We start from the raw sequence: 19,156 nt of genomic DNA, 5'->3' as shown, positions 1-19,156 counted from the left end.
TCTTTCAAGAGCAGCACGCACACAATGCTTTGTAACGTGGTACATGTTTACTGCAGCACGTTCACAAACTTTTTACATATTCTATTTGCTCACATGTTGCGTATGTGTTTGTACCACTGTCTTCCTGACTTTCACTCCCAAACCTTCTCCCTCTCTCGAGGATGCTAGGGGTGTTATCCAACGTTTCGACATCACATATCGTTTGCTATTTAGATACGAGTTGTTCATTCTTGGGGTTTCAGACATTCACCATTTATCAAAAATAATCAGGATTTTTTTTCCTCTTTGCAATTATAGCATCAGGAGCCACAATAAAGAGCCACAGGTTGCAGAGCCCTGGGTTTGAAGGACTCTCCAGGGTTCAAATCCCTGGTCAGATGCAAGAGGCTTTCCCCCTCCACCGCATGGCCTTCCAGAAGACCTTCTCCTTCACCACTAGTTACTTTGTGAGCCTGGCTAGCTCAGTTAGCAGGCTTTTGTGATTCCCTTGCAAAACTAAGCCTGGAACCAGCAGCTACCCACTGCAGACAAGGGGTGGCCCTGGCTCTATAGGGCCCAGTGACGGCCCCTCCCCACCATCCCCACCTACAGTAACCACCTTTCAGGTGGCCAGTCAGTCAATGTGACCAAACACTATCAGGTCCCTTTTTTGTCTAGTTTTCAGCAGAAAAGTCTGGACAACCTACCCCATCCTACCTATCCTCCCTGGCCTGTGGTGCCCTAAGGGCCCCACCCTCTGCCACCATCCTTACAGCTCTTTCACTAACAGAGCCACTTGCTGGGTTTTATGATCACTTGTTCTCTGGATCATGGTTTCCCAGACTGGGGGGGGGGCGTTGTAGCCAGACAGAACCCCCCGTTTTACTCTACTCCATCTTGCCTTCCCTAGATGCTTCAGAGCACGAAAGGGTTAAAAGGAATAGCCCAGCCCTGGAATGCCCAAGAGCACAGATGGGCTTATTTTAGCCACGGTCTTTGAAGCTCTGGAGCAAAGCTAAGAACAAAGGGCTAATTAACAGCCGGGCCTCAGACTGCCCTTGGCTAATTACCATCAGTTGATCCACCGCACACTTAGTCCCAGACACTAGGAAAATCTCTGGCCCATTAAGAAACAAATGCCCTCAACAGTCCACCTCACAGGTGTGAACTACGCCCTTAAAGTCCCTGTGAGAACCAGCATCAACCAGTTTAATTCAATGGGCATTTTTTTTAAACCAAGGAAGAAGCCGACATGACCCAATGGGTATAAAAGAGGGGTCCGGCGGACCCCCTATTTGAGCTCCAATCATCTTTCCTGCTGGACAGGAGGATGGGGGTCTCCCCAGGTCCCCGGAGACGCCCGACTCCTGGAGAAAAAGGGACAAAGGACTTCTTCCCAAGGGATTGAGAGAGAAACTGGCCAAGCCACGATGGTAATGCAGGGATGAGAATAAGACCTGCTAGGTATTTTATCTTTTGCTTTTCATTTTTGCACGCATTTAACAAGTATAGATCTCTGAATTAGAGTGCATGTTAGCTATTTGTAAGCAAACTGTAAACCTTGTAACAATTGTAACCTCAAGAGCTTAACTCGCTAGGTAAACAAACAAACATTGTAACAGTAAGAGATTAACTTGTTAAATAAATGAACAAAGTAATTGATTAAGTGGTAACGTGACCCCTCCTGTTACTGTGCAAACCCAACACAAAACAAAGAACCCAGCTGCTTTCAGCTGCTCTCAGCCTGGTCACTGGTGGGCTCTGCCATAGACAAGGGCATAAGTGGCATCTCACCTGACCATCGGCTAACAGGCATGCCCCCCTGGGGGCATGAAGAAATTCCAGGGGGGCGCAAGGTGACTCTGCCCCCACATCATTCCCCCACCCCAAGAAAAAGCAGGCCTTTGCTTCCAGCTCTCAGCCCCTGCCATTTTACGTGGCCAACCTGGCTCAGCCACTATAAAAAGCTGACAGCTGGTGAAGACCCCCGCGGAGCTAGTTGCCTCCTGCGAAGGGGAGTGTGGGTTGTGGGGGGAGGGGAAGGATGAGCATGGGGTTAGATGGGGGGATGGGGGTGCCTGGGTTTGGGGGAGGGGAGGGGTTGGGCGGGGCAGGGTTTACAGGGCTCAGGCGGACGGCTTGCCGGGCTCGTGTGGCTGGTCCCAGCATCGTGGGGCTGGGGTGGTTTGGGCTGGTGGGCGGGCGGCTAGTCCCAGCAGCATGGGGCTTGGGCGGCTGGCTCTGACAGCGCAGTGCTCAGGTGGGTGGCTGGGACAGCTAGTGAGTGGGTGGTTGGCCCAGCAGCAGGGGGTCCCAGCAGCTGGTGGGTGAGAGGCTGGCCCTGGCAACATAGGGTTTGGTTGGCTCGGATGGGCGGCTCTGGCAGCACAGAGCTCAGGTGGACGGGCAGCTGGCGTGGGCAGCTCTGGCGGTTGGCACAGGGCTCAGGAAGCTGGCTAGCTCAGGTTGCACTAGGCACCTGCAAGGGGCCAAGAAAAACTATTTGTGCTTATTTTTAATTTTAAATAACATTTTTATATCAAGTTTTTGTGTCAATTTTAAATTACAAATTGATTTTTTTTTGTTAACAGGGGGTTGGATGATGGTAAAGAAGAGGTGGGGGGGGCGTGAGGGTTTCTCAAAAATCCAAAGGGGGGCGGCACACCAAAAAGTTTGGGAACCACCGTGCTAGCTGATCATTGTCAGCTGAGATGTAATTTGTCCCTCTGTACCCACTTTCCTCTACAAATCCAGGCACCCTGTGACACTTGATGATCCATTTACAGAGGTGCTGTCCTTTGCCTCCAATAAATGTGATGGTTTTCAGGGCTCAGCAGTTGTCCAACCCAAAGCCACATAAGAAGCGTATTGCAAATCCACACAGTTTGATCAAGTTTCAAGCTATATGGTGCCATGTGCTTATGGAGAAAAAATTCTGCTTTTGTTTTTAAAAGCTGAGTTGATAAGAACATAAGAACGGCCATTACTGGGTCAGACCAAAGGTCCACCTAGCCCAGCATCCTGTCTGCTGACACGGGGGATCTAGTAGATATGGATCAACTTAGATTTCCAAAAAGCCTCTGACAAAGTCCATCGCCAAAGGCTCTTCTGTAAATTATGTTTTCATGGGATAAGAGGAAATGTCCTTTCATGGACTGAGAACTGGTTAAAAGACAGGAAACAGAGAGTAGGCATAAATGGTAAATTTTTTGAATGGAGAAGGGTAACGAGTGGTGTTCCCCCAGGGTCAGTTCTAGGACCAATCCTATTCAATTTATTCATAAATGATCTAGAGAAAGCGGTGAGTAGTGAGGAGGGAAAGTTTGCGAACGATACTAAACTGTTCAAAATAGTCAGGACGACAGCAGACTGTGAAGAATTGCAAAAAGATCTCACCAAACTGAGGGACTGGGCAACTAAATGGCAAATGAAATTTAATGTGGAGAAGTGTAAGGTAATTGCACATTGGAAAAAATAACCCCAAGTACACACACAACATGATGGGCGCTGATTTAGCTGATTTAGCTAATATGATCAGGAAAAAGGTCTTGAGGTTATCATGGATAGTTCTTTGAAAACATCTACGCAGTGCGCAGCGGCAGTCAGAAGAGCAGATAGGATGTTAAGAATCAATAAAAAAAGGGAAGGAAAATAAGATAAAAGGTTGCAGATACAAAAGCTTGGTATTAAGAACACTAAAAGCTCAAAGAACAAGACATCTAATTTTTGAAAAATAATTATTTTTAAGCCAGTCATTTTTCTGCACTTAAGTTTGGTAATAATGAACACGGGGCAAACACAAGAGCGCTGCAGCTGTTTGTGATCTTAGGCGGTTTGCAGACCTCTTATAACCTATATATGGAAATAGTTTCCCAATTAGGATTAAGTTAATAAAAGATAAGGTAGGTTTTCTTACAAACAGTTTTCAGGTTTGAGCTTCTAGTCTGGTTACGGAACATTTATGTAGTAGGGGATCACTAGGTGACTCTTTGAATGATGCAACCAAAATTTATTAAAAAGAAAAATGATTAAACAAACAGGCAATTACTACTTACACCATACTATGACTATACTCATATTTGAAACATGAACTGGTGTATCAGTGGGCAATCAGGGTACAATGCAGTGATGAACAGCCACAAAATCCAGGAGCCTAACAATACCTTTTGCATGGTCATTAGAGCTCTCCTGCTAATTAGCATAACTATTCCTTTTATACTCCAGTCTAATACTAGTTAAACTATCTTCTGTCATAATTATGGTTCTGCTACCTTCTTATTGCTTTTTTACATCACACATTATTTAAATTAACATCTGCACCAAAGTCCGTCCAATACTGTTAATATGGGTGATAGAGGGATGTTCATGATTAACCATCAGAGGGGTAGCCATGTTAGTCTGGCTCTGTAACAGCAACGAAGGGTCCTGTGGCATCTTATAGACTAACAGAAAAGTTTTGAGCATGAGCTTTTGTGAGCACAGACTCACTTCATCGGATGCTGGTCATGGAAATCTGCAGGGCCAGGTATAAATAAGCCAGAGCAAGGGTGGGGATAACAGGTTAGCTCAGTCAGGAAAGATGAGGCCTACTACCAGCAGGTGATCTGGAGGTGTGAACACCAAGGGAGGGGAAGCTGCTTTTGTACTTAGCCAGCCATTCACAGTCTTTGTTTAATCCTGAGCTGAGGGTGTCGAATTTGCAGATGAATTGTAGCTCAGCAACTTCTCTTTGGAGTCTGGTCCTGAAATTCACAATTCTCAAAAATACTCATTTAAATCCTTGCTTAAACCAGTTCTAACCCAGACAATTTAGTAACATGACCCCAGGTCCTGGCCTTGCTAACTCTTACTTCCCCAGAACACTATCTCCAGCTTATCTGCTCACACTAACAATTTCACTTTCCCCTAGCCCTCTACCTTTGTGCTAACCTACGCCCCAAACCTAACTTCTACTTTTTCTTAACCCCAACCACTCTACAGGCTTCAGCCGTGAGCCTGCAAAAAGTTACACAAGTGCATAAAGTTACTACTGTGCGTTTCCACATTAACTCAGTTAGGGTCATGAATAGGTGGAGTGAGTAGTATATGTGATTCATTAGGGAGACTGGCCTTTTGTTCACCCCCATCCCAGTCATGAGTAGCTGAATCAATTAAATGAAAATGTCCTACCCTACAGTAGGCAAACTTCTGTTCTCAGCAGGGCAGTGCAAAGCCCAGATCAAATACTCTGGTAGCAATCACAAGATTTCCAGTCCACCTGGCTCTGCTTCCCCCACCACTGCCAGTGGGTGCAGGAGGGTGGGTGAATGTCTTCTTTGGGCAACAACCCCCTGCTAGTCCCTCCAGATGCCAAGAGATTCTGGCCTCCACTGGCTGCTGGCTGGACTCTTGCCACTCACCCCTCCTGCCCATAAGCGTGGGAGGCACATGCCTCCTCGTGCCAATCTGAATGTGCAAATGGCCGGTGTGGAAGTTGCAGAGCATCTTGATAAATTTGTACCTACAAGGTGTGCACGTGTGTAACTGGGCAGTGTCATAGCCATGCTGGTCCCAAGAGATTAGATAGCAACAAATTTCTATTGGCTCAGCTTCTGTTGGGGAGAGAGAAGATTTCGAGCTCTTCTTCCAGTCACTGTGTGTGTTTGGTGCACATGTAGCCCAGGAGAACATGTAGGTGGAATAAACGTGTACTATAGATGAGTAGCAAAACAAAAAGCAGTCAAGTAGCACTTTAAAGACTAGCAAAATAGTTTATTAGGTGAGCTTTCGTGGGACAGACCCACTTTTTCAGACCATATCCAGACCAGAACAGGCCATTGAGGGGGCCATTTAGGGCTCTGGGACAAATAAAAATAAGTGGGGTGGGGTGCTTGGTCCTGCCAAGAGGGCAGGGGACTGGACTTGATGACCTCCTGAGGTCCCTTCTCTCTCGCTGTGCTATGTATATCTCCATCATAGGAGATGTTTAAGAACATGGCGGGACAAGTGCATGGTGGTGGTGGTGGTGGAGACAGCCCCTGCCATAGTTTCTCCAGTGCAGCGCCTGCAGGACCAGCTGGGAGCCACGTGACTCCTTCAGGCCTGGTGCACCAACTGCTGCCCCAGCATCTGCAGCCTGGGGGCCTGGAGTGGCGCTTGCAACCCCGGTGGCCCCAGATGCAGCGGCAATGAGTCTGGTGGAATATACGGGGGTGGGGTGGGCTGCCGGGCTCTGGAGCTGAGGGGAGCACATTGATGCAGAGAAGGGAGGTGGGCTGGGAGAGTCTGGCTTTTGGGGAGAAATCACAAAGAGGGCAATCCTTGCTTTACTATTGGACTCCATTGCTTCGGACGGAGCTTGGTCCTGTCCCCAGGCCAGGGGACGAGACTCCATGTGCTCAGGAGGTCCCGTCCACTTCTAGGATCCCAGCTCTAGCAGCCCCATGCAGCGCTGGAGTACACAGGCTCCCACCTACACAACCCACTGTCCGCGTGCCACAAACAGCTCCCTATGCCGCGTGCAGGCGTCAGACCGCACTGAAATCGATGGCGCCTTCACCCCTAGATCCAAATGACTTTCATGGGCTGGGCGCGCCAGGATCAGCCCCCGCCGTCATGCACGGACGGGGCACCCACGTGAGGCGCATGCGCAAACCCAGCCGAGGCGCCTGGCCGCAAGGCTACCCGGTCGCCCCGCGAAGGAAGCGAGGGGCGGAGCTGACGCATCGAGGCGCCAGGGGACGCAGGGCGCAGGCGCAAGCGCAAGCATGGCGGTAGTGGTGGGGAGCGGCGGAGGCGGCGCTGGGGAGTTTCCAATCCGCCTCCATCGGGGGACTGGCGCTGTCCTGGGAGCCCCGGGGGCGCGCAAGCAGGAGCCGCCGGCTCTGCTGCTCTCGGGGGCCGGGAAATGCACCTCGGGTTCAGCCCCCCCCCCGTGGAGGTGAGTAAAGAATCGGATCCCCCCGCACGGGGACTGCAAGTCCCAGGGAACCGCGGTCCGAGCTGAACGCAGCCGCCGGTGCAGCAGCGAGAACGGTGCACCTTGGGAGTTGTAGTTTTAAAAGGAGGCGTCTGCACGTGTGTTGCTGCCCCGAGCGCGGCCGCCCGTTCACCTCCGTGGGGTCTGGCCCTTCGTTTTGAGCGCCGAGCTCTGCAACGCGGGCTCCGCCGGGCCGGAGGTGGCTGGGATTTCCTGTCCCGGTAGACTGCATGGGCAGCATGCTCCGTTTGTTGCTGTGTGGCTGTGGGATTATCGCCCTGCAAGGCAAACCCCAGAAGGCCTGGGATGGTGGTGTGAGTATCCGGCTTCAGAAATCACGGTGCGGCTCTCAGCCGAAGGGATTGGGGTTCCCGGGCCGGGGATTTCCCTGCAGGGCCCTCCCTGTGTCCTGCCTTCAAAAGGGGCCATGAAGCTAATTCCTCTCTTGGTATCAGGCAGGAGCTGCTGGCATGATTCCACTCGGGGCGGGGTCGCTTGCTTTAGGGCGGGGTGTCCAACCTTTTTTCGCGGGGGGCGACACACACGGCAACTTTTTACATGTTCTGGGGGCCAAACACAAAATAGCCCCAACTACCTCCATGCCCCCAGCTTAAAGCCCTCGCAGCCCCAAAGCACCTCCCTCCCCCAGCCTTAGACACACCCCACCCTGCAGCCCCAAATGACCCCAGCCTTAGTCACATCCCCAGGTTTAACCCCCACTTGCAGCCCCAAACCGCTCTGTCAGAAGCTCTACTCCCAGGGCTGGCGGAGTATCTCTCCGCCCAGCCACCAGGGCTCTGTGGCAGCTGGCCTCTGCAAGCCAATAAAAGGGCTCTGTGGGCTAGATTCTGGCCCACAGGTTGCTGTTAGACATCCTAAAGCAGGAGTGTCCATCTGGCTTTATGAGCAAATGACCTTTATGCAGCTTGCATAGCATTTTGATCATTAATATCTCAGAACCGTTCTAGTCCCAACCTGCCTGGTTGAGGTGATTCTTCACTTTCTTCTCCTTATCAACTAATTATTTTTCCCTCATTTTGTTGTCTCAACTGTAGCCTCCTCTCTTGGGGCTGCAGAGGTGAAGATTTCTGTGGGTTTGAACGGCAGCAAAGACATTCAGCCTCGCACCAGTCTCCCCTAGTTCCTTTGACTGTGGCCTGTGAGTAAGCCTTCCAGCGTGGCTGGGTCTGCGGTGACCCTGTTCGTTCCTGTAGCGCTTGCGAGAGCAGCCCTGAGATGGTTTGAGGCCTCACTCTGCTCCTTTTCTGAGTGAGGTTATAGAACTTTCACACAGGCCGAATCAGGAAGCCCAGTCGCCTTTAGGCAGAAGCACACAGAGCCTGAAATGTGCATGACACGCCCTTAACCTAAGCCTCCCAGTGTCTGCCTCACCACTTCATGATCTTTGAGCACACCTAGTGTGAAAAGCACTGAGGGATGGATAATGTTTGTCACGTGAGAACAGCCACGCTGAGTCAGACCAAAAGTCCATCTTGCCCAGTATTCTGTCTGGCATTGGTTCTTGCTAGGTATTTCCGAGAATGTGAACAAAACAGGTAGCAGTCAGATGATCTATCCTGTCACCCACTTCCACCTTCTGGCAAACATAAGCTAGGAACACCATCCTTGCCTGTCCCAGCTAATAGCCATTCATGGACCATCTTTTTTACAAATCATGTTAGTCTCAGTTTCCGCAATATCCTCTGGTAAAGAGTTCCATGGGTTGACTGTGTTGTATGAATTAAAAACTACTTGTATTTGTTGTAAATCTGCTGCCTATTTCATTTGGTGACTTGTTCTTGTATTATGATGAGTAAATAATACCTGCTTATTTATTTGCTCCACACAGACCATGATTTTACAGACCTTGATCGTGTTACGCCCTACTCCGTCTCTCTTCAATGATGAAATATCTCAGTGTTTTTAATCTCTCCTCATAGGGAAGGTAATCCTCTTTCTTGCTCTCTATCTGAACTTTTTACAAATCCAGTTGCAGGTGGTGGAACTGGGGGAGTCGCAGCACCCACTGTCTTGAAGTGGCATCTGTTATATACAGAGTTTCCAGTTGGGTTCAACAGCTCTCAAAACCCCAGCTCTAAAACTTGTTCCAGCACTCCTGATTACAGTATATCTCTTTGAGATTGGGTACCACATCTGCATGGAGCACCCAAGACATGAGCATGCCGTAGGTTTATGTAGAGGCAAGAAGGTATTTTCTGTTCTTATTATCCCTTTCCTTATGATTCCCAGTATTCCATAGCAAAATCTGTTCTAACCCTTTTGTTAGTTCTAGACTGCAGTGTTAGGATTTGCAGGCCAGACCTTGGGCTGATTATTTTTTGCTCCGTGTTAACCTATAATAAATTTCCATTTTTAAAGTTGTATTCGCGGAGTTACTGCATCTTGCCTTCCTGCCTGCGAATTGTGGCTTCCCTGTTACTTCACTGGCTGGATGGACAAGTTCACGCTATGGAAAGCAAAATTGGTAGATAAGCTACAAAGAGGACTAGTTTTGGGCTGACGTGTCTGTTCTTTCTGCCCTCACCCTGGCTGCTAGGTCTGCCTTGGAGAAACCAGTATGTCTCAAACCCACACTCACGTCACAAAGAGAAGAGGAAAGCCTTGGAGCTCGCTGAGCAGAGATGAAGCCGTGTAGGGAAGCTGCACTCCTCTGAACAAATCAGAGCCTCGCATGCTGAGAGCTACCAGAAAACAGAGCAAGGCCATGCAAGGAGTGGGCCTAAAATCTAGCCATTCTGTTTGCTGTGGGTAGGTATTTCTGTTCAGTTTTCTTTGCCCTTACTGTCCTAGTCCGATCTCTGCAGCTTACAAGTTAAGTGGGGCTGGCTTGGACTGTATCTGGAAGATATTATAAAGAGAGCCCAGGATGGAACTGCTGAGTTAGTTTTAACAGTGCCTCGGGCTGATGCTTTGCAGTATATAAAAGGTTGAATCTGAGGCATGCCCTGAAAGGTTGGGATCATGGTTTAAGCATCAGACTTAAGTTACCCCGGTGCAAATTCCAGCCAAGTGGGCTGTGCTCTTACTCTCTGGGTGGATCAGCTGATCTCTAAGCAGGTTACTGTGCGCCTGCTTCAACCACTACTGCAAAATCAGTTGTCGTTTGGCATCCGGCATGGACTGTGCTGATTCCGTTTTCCTCTGCTAGACGGTGTTGCTTGCTTTAAGGGTGCCTGGCTGCCCTAGGAGTGAGTGAGGTGCGTGCAGGCGCAAAGTTCTCTGAGCAGATAGTCATAAATATCTCAGAACCATCCTATTCCTGACCTCCCAATTAAGGTGATTCTCTGCTTTCTTCTGCTAAGTCATCTAATTTTTTTCCATCTTCCACCTCCAGAAACATCTGCCATCTGTGATTGGAGTGGTGGGATTGCTGAGCTGCAGAGGTAAAAATTTCTGTGGGTTTGAACAAGAGCAAAGACATTCAACCTTACACCAGTCTCCCCTGGTTCCTTTGACGGTGCCCTGTGAGCAAGCCTTCCAGCATGGCTGGGTCTGCGGTGACCCTGTTCATTCCTGTAGCGCTTGCGAGAGCAGCCCTGAGATGGTTTGAGGCCTCACTCTGCTCCTTTTCTGAGTGAGGTTATAGAAATTTCAGACAGGCCGAATCAGGACACCCAGTTGCCTCTAGGTAGAAGCACACAGAGCCTAAAATATGCATGACACGCCCTTAGCCTGGTGTTTGCCCCACCCTCTAGTGACTCCTGAACCCAGGTAGTATAAAAACCCAGGAGGTGTAACCAGTGTTTATTCCTGAGCAGAACCTGCTCTAAGCCTTCCTTTATTCTCCTGTACCCCTTTCCTTCTGAATTATTGTGTTAGGAATTGCAGGGGAGACCTCGTGCTTGTTGCTTTTTGCTCTACATTAATGTGTAATAAATCGCTATTTCTAAAGCTGCATTGCCAGTGTTACTGTGTCATGTCTCCTGCCTGCAGCTTGGGGCGTCCTTGTCTGTACTGGTTGGCTGGAATAATTCACACAATGGAAAGTGGAATTAGTAGGTAAGCTAAAAACCAGTTTAGTTCTGGGTGAAATAATGTTCCCTACCCCTTTTTCCACCCACCCAGGACTGCTGTGGAGAAACCAATGCATCCCAAGCCTTACACACACTATGAAAAGAAAAGCTCTGGGAGCTTGCTGAGCGGAGAGCAATCTAGATGGGGGAGCTGTGCACCCCACGGTGAGGCCCTGCAAGAAGTGGGCTTGAAGTCAGCCATTGTTAGTTGTAAGCGTTTCTGTTCAATCTGTCATCTTTCCTTGTACTGCCCCAGTCCGATCTCTGCAGCTTACAAGTTAAGCAGGGCTGGCACGGGTGCGGCTGGATGGGACATGTCCAAAAGAAATCCCAGAATGGAGTTAGCTGACCCAGAATTCCTGAACTAGTTTTGAACAGTGCCCCAGAATGATGTTGCGCTGCATATAAGATGTCAGTGCTTCTAACACAATCCCAGTGCCTTTACAGCACTCTTCTCAGGAGTCCTTGTGTTGGTCAGATTCCCCCGGGGCATTCTGGGGTAACTGTGCCTGTAATTTCAATGAAATTATTCTTCCTACTCGCAGATGCAAATTAGCAGCTGCATATCGGTGGTGAGGGTAGTGTCTGTATAAAAGTCACGCCCCTGTTTAAAGCCTTCGGGATCAAATGATGCATCGTAAATTGCAGCGGGTCGACAGAAGTAGGACTCTCAAGACTGCAGCCTGAGTTATGTGCATGCACTGATCTGTGGCAATGACCATAGGAATAAATCTCTCCGCTTGCGAGAGCATCTGTCTGGCTGATGCTACTTGCCTCAGCATCTATTTCTACTGTTAAATGGTTCTATTTCTCTTGAATAAGAGGAGCTATTGTGTGCTTGGGAGACCAAGTTCTTTCATGCAAGCCATCCAGCAAGGCTGAGTCTGCCTTGTGAATCCTGTTCATTCTTGTAGAGCTTGAAAGAGCAGACCAGACATGGTCTGAGGCCTTCCTCTATTCCCTCTTTGCAGTGAGGTTATAGAAATTTCAGACCAGCCAAGGCTTCCTGCACAGGAGCGTGGAGATGCATCATTTGATCCTGAAGCAAAGGGAGGGATGATATTCTGTAGGAGTAAATGCGATAAATCATATTCATTCTCATTCGCTTCTAAACAGTATATACAGTACAGCAGGACTGGCTGAACTACACAGGCATGTGTCAGAGAGGCAGCTGTGTTAGTCTGTTGCTTCGAGAACAACAAGAAGTTTTGTGGCATCTTACAAACTAACAGATATTTTGGAGCATGAGCTTTTGTGGGCAAAGACCTGATTCATCAGATGCACGAGTGTATCTGATGAAGTGGGTCTTTGCCCATGAAAGCTTACGCTCCAAAATATCTGTTAGTCTATAAGGTGCCACAAAACTTCTCGTTGTTCTCTACACAGGCATGGTTTTCTTTTAAGTCACAAAGCATATTCAGTGGCTAATCCCTATGTTTGCATCTTTCCTAAGCAGCTGTTTTCCAGCGTTCTCATCAGCAAGGTCACTGCATGGCGTTTGGGTAGGTTGAGATTGTTCACGGCAGACAGTGAAAGAGTTAAAAACGCAACTGGGTAACAGAGGTTTTAAAAGAAAGCAGTTCTAGAAAAGGCCCCTGAAAAAGATGGTCCCAAAGGAGTCGCCTGCTGCTAAGAGAAGAATATGGAAGCAGGGAAAAAACCGAAAAGATAAGAGCATTGCTTGTGTGTTTTGAAGCCATCGAGTTCTGTTTCTGAGCAAGTGGCAGTGTGGTATTTGTAAGAGGGAAATTCGTTACGATCAGACTTGCGCAATGAAACGTCACTAGAGCGCTTGTGTGGGGGACGATCTTCAGCGGTGCAAGCTGTTCAGTGACGCAGAAGCCGAGCTAGAAAGACAGCAGTGATGCCCCAAAGGTTTTACCAAAGAAAGGTGAGATACAGGTGGCTACGTTTAAGTTTGCCCCGCTCTTGGGGAAAGCAAGGAAATCTTCTGACGATGAAGAATTTGTGAAGCCAGTTGTTCTGGCCGTCAAGCACATTTTTGGAGCGGTACAACTGAGCAACAAGATACTACAGAGGAGCACAAGAGATTGGGCAAACTTCCTACAAAACAAAACAGCTGAGGGAGTCGCAGGGAACCCTTTCCCTTGTCTGCACTTGGCTGGCAGCCCTGATGTCACAATCCCAAGATAATTGCACATGCTCCCTTGACGATGGTTTTGCCGGAGGTGTCTTATGTCAGGGAAGCCTCGCTGATAAGCCAGATGGCAAATTCATTTTTCAGTGCATTCAGGCGAGACTGCAGAAGTGCCAGGTGAGCTTTGACAGTCTGTAGGGCTTGGCAGGTAATCTGGCGAGCCCAGAACTGCTTCCAAGAAAGCTGTGGCTGGAAACTTTTTCAGCGTCACTGCTTTGTCCGCCATGAAGGACATGCTGGAGAGGCTTAATTGGAAGGTGCGGGGGTTGTTGAATCCGTAATGTAAAAGTGCATCGCCATCATCCAAAACTGTGGAATGCACCTTCTCATAGGTCTCCAGCATTCACCTCTAGGAAAGGATGAAGACGACTGTGTGTTATTTTAATTGAATCCGCGAAAAGCAAACGCAAAACCCCTGCATAAATAAATTACCATGACTGAGACGTGTATCTGCATGTTTGTTTTTCCTAAAGTTAATTAAGCAGTTGTGGCCAAATTGTCGGAGCAGCTGAGCGAGAGCGTGGCAGTGCTGCGCAGCCAGCCGAGCATGTGTTGTGGGAACCCCTGCTCCAAAGAGGGAACATAAGAATGGCCATACTGGGTCAGACCAAAGGTCCATCCAGCCCAGTATCCCGTCTGCCGACAGTGGCCAATGCCAGGTGCCCCAGAGAAGGAGAACAGAAGACAATGATGAAGTCATTTTATCTCCTGCCATCCATCTTCTGCCCTTGTACTGAAGGCTAGGGCACCATACTTTACCCCCAGCTAATAGCCATTTATGGACCTAACCTGCAAAAATTTATCGAGCTCTTTTTTTAAACCCTAATAGAGTCCTGGCCTCACAGCCTCCTCGGGCAAGGAGTTCTACAGGTTGACTGTGCGCTATGTGAAGAAAAATTTCCTTTTATTAGTTTTGAACGTACTACCCATCAATTTCATTTGGTGTCCCCTAGTTCTTGTATTATGGGAAAAGGTAAATAATTTTTCTATATTCACTTTCTCCACACCATTCATGATTTTATATACCTCTATCATATCGCACCTCAATCGCCTCTTTTCCAGACTGAAAAGTCCCAGTCTCTCTAGCCTCTCCCCTTATGGGACCCATTCCAAACCCCTAATCATCTTAGTCGCCCTTTTCTAATGCCAATATATCTTTTTTGAGGTGAGGAGACCACATCTGCAGGCAGTACTCAAGATGTGGGCGTACCACAGTTTTATATAGGGGAAGTATGATATCTTTTGTCTTATTATCTGTCCCTTTTTTAATAATTCCTAACATCCTATTTGCTTTACTAACTGCTGCTGCACACTGCGTGGATGTCTTCAGAGAACTATCCACTATAACTCCAAGATCCCTTTCCTGATCTATCGTAGCTAAATTTGACCCCATCATGTTGTATGTGTAATTTGGGGCAAGTTAGAGCTGACAAAGAGCAGTTGGGCCCCAGGTCATGGCTAGCTGGGATGCAGTGGGAAATTGCTCCCTGGAGCTGAACTATTGAGGTTTCTGCCTTCTCCTTGGGGAAGGGGTTTGACAGGTCACAGTCCAGGAGGTCTGGTTCTGAGTTTGTCGCTTCCCGAGGAGGGCGAGGCTTGGAAGCAGCACTTTCTGATCACAGGTATGTATTTGAGGCCAGGAGGCAGGTAACCTAATTTTAATCTCAGCTGCATTGCTGGCTCTGAGTAGCCCTCAATGTGCCTCAGTTTCCCCTTCTGAAACATTGCCCTTCTGCCTTTCCAGGGGTTGGGGGGATGATGTGGCGTCATCTACAACCCCTGGAAGATGGAAGGCCCCATGAGCACTAGCTCTGAAGTGGGCCCTGGGACCTACTGCCACAGCAGTGGTGGTGCAGTGTGCTGGCCTGCCCGGTAGTGGCTGCTGGAGCCAGGGTTGGGTAGCTGGTCTCTCTGCTGAGGTGAGCCTAAGTCTTTCCCCTTCAGTGAGTTCATAGCCCCCTGGGGGGGTGGTCAGAGCCACAGCTGTTTCCTTGGTAGCCCCAGGTCTGTCTAGTGCAGGGGTGCTGGAGCTTGGGGGGGGGGGGGGCGGGGCATAGCTGTCAGCCTCCACCCCCAAAAGTCTGCTGTGGGAAAGGGGTCAGCGGTACAGAAGGCCAGGAGTTCACTCGTTTGGGGAATCTGTGCAGCGGGGGAGCTCCTGCGTGAGGCGCTGGGCTTAGTCCCAACATCCTCCTCGGTGTTGGATGAGACCCGGGGGGCCTAAGGAGGGGAAGGCCCCGAATGTGCCCCTGTCCTGTCAGAGCCTTTCCAGGAGTGGCCCCCAGGCTCTGTTGCTTCTGAGAGCAACCCCCAAGGAGGTGCCCAAAGTAGGAAACGGGCTGTGGAGGGCAGTAGCGCCGCTGGTCCCTGCCCGCCTTACGCTGGTGCCATCGGCGGTGGATGGAGCCCCCCGACGGCCTGGGGGACAGCAGCAGTGTTGAGCAGCATCTGGCCCCACTGCCGGATTCCCCTTGGTTGAGTGGACTGGCGGCCACCTGTTTCTGGGCCGAGTGCTGGGAGTGGGTCTTCGGGGCAGGCTGGGCGTTTGGTCTGTCGGGGGGAGGGTGTTGAAGGGGGGCTGAGGCGTGGGCTGTAGCTTTGGTCTGGGCAGGGGCAAGCCTGGCCTATCCCTCCACCCACTGTACAACCCGCGGGAAACAAACTGGTCCTGGCTTGGCCTCCTTAGTATCACAAAACACAAGGTTTTCCCTGTGCCGTGGGGCGCTGCCCTTTGGGAACGCTCACACACAGCTCTGGTGGAGCGACGGCTCCGGTAGCTGAGCATCCGCAGCCCCAGCACAGGCTGGGGGGGTTTCACCAGTGCCCAGAAGTCACTAGCCTAGGGTATTGGTGGGGGAGGAGCGGGGCCCACTGCTTCCAGGCCTCCTGCTGGGTTACAGGACAAGAGGAGGCAGAGGCTGGGCCTGGCCCCAGAATTCAGCACGTGGATGAGGGGACTAAGCCCACAGCTTGTTTGGTTTACAAGGGCTCCTCTGGCTGTGGGGAGGGCCAGTGCATGCATGGGGCTCCTCCTGCTGATCTGACCCACCTTTGCTGGAGGCTGCTGTTACCTCCCGGCACCAGCTGAGGGGGAAGATCCCTTGTGCTGCTTGGGTGCAGGTATATGGCTGCCAAGAGTAGAGCTGCAGCCCCCAGGTGCTGGCTCAGGGGGTTTGCTCAGCGCCCCAGTATGGGGCTAGGCAAGGAGCGCACGGTGACAACAGTCCCGGCTGCTTTATTAGTGACCAGGGGTTGGTGTACATCTAGTTCTCTGCCCGTTTTCCCCGCCACCGCTTCCTGCTCCGCCAGACCTGGCCCAGAAGGGTGGCTGCGTTCTTCCTCCTGGCACCAGCTGCCTTTCTGACTTGTGCATGCTCACGGTTCTACTGTCCGGTGTTCCCTGTAAGCTGAGTGCTTGGGCAGCTGCCTAGGGCAGTGTGGAATGCTGCCTGACCGATTAGCACAGTGCTGAAATGCAGCAGCCTGTGTTTCTACTGGTGGTGCACATAAAATTTATTCCACCTGTGGCTGGAAAAAGTTAGAGGGAACCCTGCCCCAGCCACAGAGATTCCTTATCGGGAGAGGCATTGATAGGAACAAGATGTGATTTGTTCTTTGGTACCTCTGGCTGAAGGTGCTCAGTGGAAACCAGCAAGCCCTCACCATGCTGGGGTCCGGGTCTTTCTGCCTGAGGGCAGCTGGGGTAAGTGGGATTGTGTTCTGAGCTCCAGTCCCCTCACCCCCAGGGCCTCCCACCTTGCCAATATCCCTCAGGCTGGGACCGAGCGTCCTGCCCACCCTTCCTTCCCTTCCCAGCTGTTCCCGGCTGGCGGGCGGCCCCGGTCTCCTCTCAATAATAACATCGACACTCAGCCTAGAGGTGGAAAAGGGCCCCTGCAGCCAGAGGTTGTCTTTCCCTTCCCTGCCACTTAGAAAGCACCAGGCCCCTGCAGCAAGTGCAGGCGGAAGGCGCGGAAAGAGGAAGTTGCTATAGATGTCTTAACCTCAGGCCCGTCGGTAAATCGAGAGATGCTGCAGATCCGGTGGCAGGTAGCAGCTGTGCCTGCAAAAGTCAGAGCCTGGAACGGGGACCCTCAGCCCTGAGTTCCCCCAGCCACCCACTGCAGTACCAAGCTGGTACCTCTGCCTCAGTTTCCCTCAAGCGCAATGTGTGTCGGGCTGTGCCCACGTAGGGCTCTGCTGCATTTCAGCCCCAGGGGGAACGTTGCACTAACAGGTCTCTCTCCCCACCCCCACCCCCACCCCCAGGAGCGCCAGCTGGATGGAAGCGGGCGGCTGGCCCAAGTCCAGGTCTCCCGCCAGCAGGCGTCACCCCCTGGGGACGTGCTGCCTCGTCGCCAAGGTCCCTGCAGGGGTCAAAGTGCAACAGGCTTCTAGGAGCCTGATGCTGGGGCCTGCGGGGGGCCGGGCTCTGCCGAGACTTGCATCATGTCACCTGCTCAGGGCCTTCTGTCTCCCCAGCACTGGTCCCCTTGGGTCCTTTCTGGACCAAGTCCGCCACCTACCCCCTCCTCGGGGAGCTTCTCTCTGTATGGCCTGGGGACTCTTCTGTACCCCTGAGCCGCTGCCCTTATGCCCCCCCCCCCACACACACACAGCTGCCACCCTTAGCCCCTACACACACACATGCACTGAGCTGCTGCCCTTAGCCCCCTACGCACGCACGTGTGCGCGCACACACACACACTGAGCTGCCGCCCTTAGCCCCCTACGCACGCACGCACGTGCACGCACACACACACACGCACACACTGAGCTGCCGCCCTTAGCCCTGACCGCCCCACACACACACACAGGTCGTAGCTTCCTTTGGCTCTCGGCCAGCTGCCTCCTTGCCTGTTGGGATGTCCCCGGTAACTCAGCTGGTGAGTCCCAGGTGCACTGAGTTTCATTTCCCCTTGTGAGGCCTGCTGGAGCCCCCCTAGGTCCCTGCCCCTTTGGGGGGGCCTGTTACCCTCTGTCAGAGCCTGGCATCCTTCCCAGTTTGGACATGCCCTTGTAGCCCCAGCTCTAGCCCTGGGCCCACCTCTGGCAAGGGAGGTGCTGGGAAAAGCTGCTCGGCTGTCCTGCGACGGGAGAGGGGGATGGCCGATGCGATGGGTGCCCCAGTCAGTTTCCTTCTCTCGGGCCACCCCTGCTAGGCTGCGTGCGATCACCTGTCCACGTGCTCTCTGTCGCTGCCGCTCAGCGGGGCCTTTCTGCAGGGACTGGTGGGCAGAGGGATAGGACACAGAGAGGCCAGGCAGGACGCTGGCTGGGAGTTCCTTGTGCTGAGGGCCGTTTTCTGGGCGGGTGCAAGCCTCCGCCAGCTGTATGCAGGGATGGCGTCCTGCTACGACCCTCCGCAGCCGGTGCTCAGAGCTCTGTTGTCCCCAGGGACACGAGCGGGCGTGACAGGCTTGCCTCCTCATCCTCTCGCCTCCGGCCCTGCATCCTGGTGATGTGTCCCCTGGTCCCCATGGACCACGCAGCACTGGGTTACTCCCCAAGCCAGCGCCAGCAGGGGAAACCCTCTGGAATGGCGCTGCTGCCCTGCTGCCTGATCTGTATGACACAGGCGCGCCCCCCAGGCCATGGTGTGTGCTGCGAGCTTGGCCCCCACGGGGCTGAGGTCCGACTGGGATAGTGGCTACTGAGCGTGGTACGCCCAAGGTGGGCCTGGGGCGATTGCTCATCACTTGCGTGTCATCCCCAGGGAAAAGCCCACCTGGCAGCGAGCAGAGCCCCCACGCTAACCCAGGAAACCCCCCAGCCTGTTCCCCTTCCCGCAGGGTTTTGGCAGAGGCTGCTTCGGTCGGGTGAGTTCGCCCCAGCGCGGGCCGGCAGGATGTTGTGTGGTGCCATCCGAGCGTGTGAGTGGCCCCGGCCCCAGGAGGAAATGAAGTCAGTCACCCACAGGAGTCACATGATGCCAAAGCACCGAGAAGTGAGAGCCGGCAGCGAACCAAAGGCGGTTTCCACAGCAGCTATTTCTGTGGAGCAGTGGGAGTGAAAAACCCACAGCAC

The 19,156-nt window shown here is 51.8% G+C and overlaps 1 long non-coding RNA gene and 2 other non-coding genes across 13 annotated transcripts; all 3 read left to right on the top strand.

Moving 5' to 3' along the window:
• The first annotated feature begins 6,710 nt into the window (after positions 1–6,710).
• On the top strand, positions 6,711–13,965 carry LOC142008176 (uncharacterized). 11 transcript variants are annotated; one of them, XR_012644104.1, is made up of 6 exons: positions 6,916–7,251; positions 7,993–8,096; positions 8,787–8,882; positions 9,495–9,706; positions 10,293–11,181; positions 12,428–13,960. It is a non-coding gene; the product is annotated as an uncharacterized LOC142008176 (long non-coding RNA). The 11 variants fall into 11 exon arrangements; XR_012644098.1 differs by having other exon boundaries at positions 7,993–9,706; positions 10,293–10,341; positions 10,892–11,181; positions 12,428–13,965; XR_012644101.1 differs by having other exon boundaries at positions 7,993–9,146; positions 12,428–13,964.
• LOC142009872 (small nucleolar RNA SNORA9) lies at positions 8,099–8,233 on the top strand. The gene has a single exon (XR_012644635.1). It is a non-coding gene; the product is annotated as a small nucleolar RNA SNORA9 (small nucleolar RNA).
• On the top strand, positions 10,425–10,559 carry LOC142009871 (small nucleolar RNA SNORA9). The gene has a single exon (XR_012644634.1). It is a non-coding gene; the product is annotated as a small nucleolar RNA SNORA9 (small nucleolar RNA).
• Positions 13,966–19,156: the final 5,191 nt, after the last annotated feature.

The sequence above is a fragment of the Carettochelys insculpta genome, chromosome 2 (genome assembly GCF_033958435.1).
Source record: "Carettochelys insculpta isolate YL-2023 chromosome 2, ASM3395843v1, whole genome shotgun sequence".
Lineage (NCBI taxonomy): Eukaryota > Metazoa > Chordata > Testudines > Carettochelyidae > Carettochelys > Carettochelys insculpta.
This window is presented reverse-complemented; position numbering and strand designations above follow the sequence as displayed.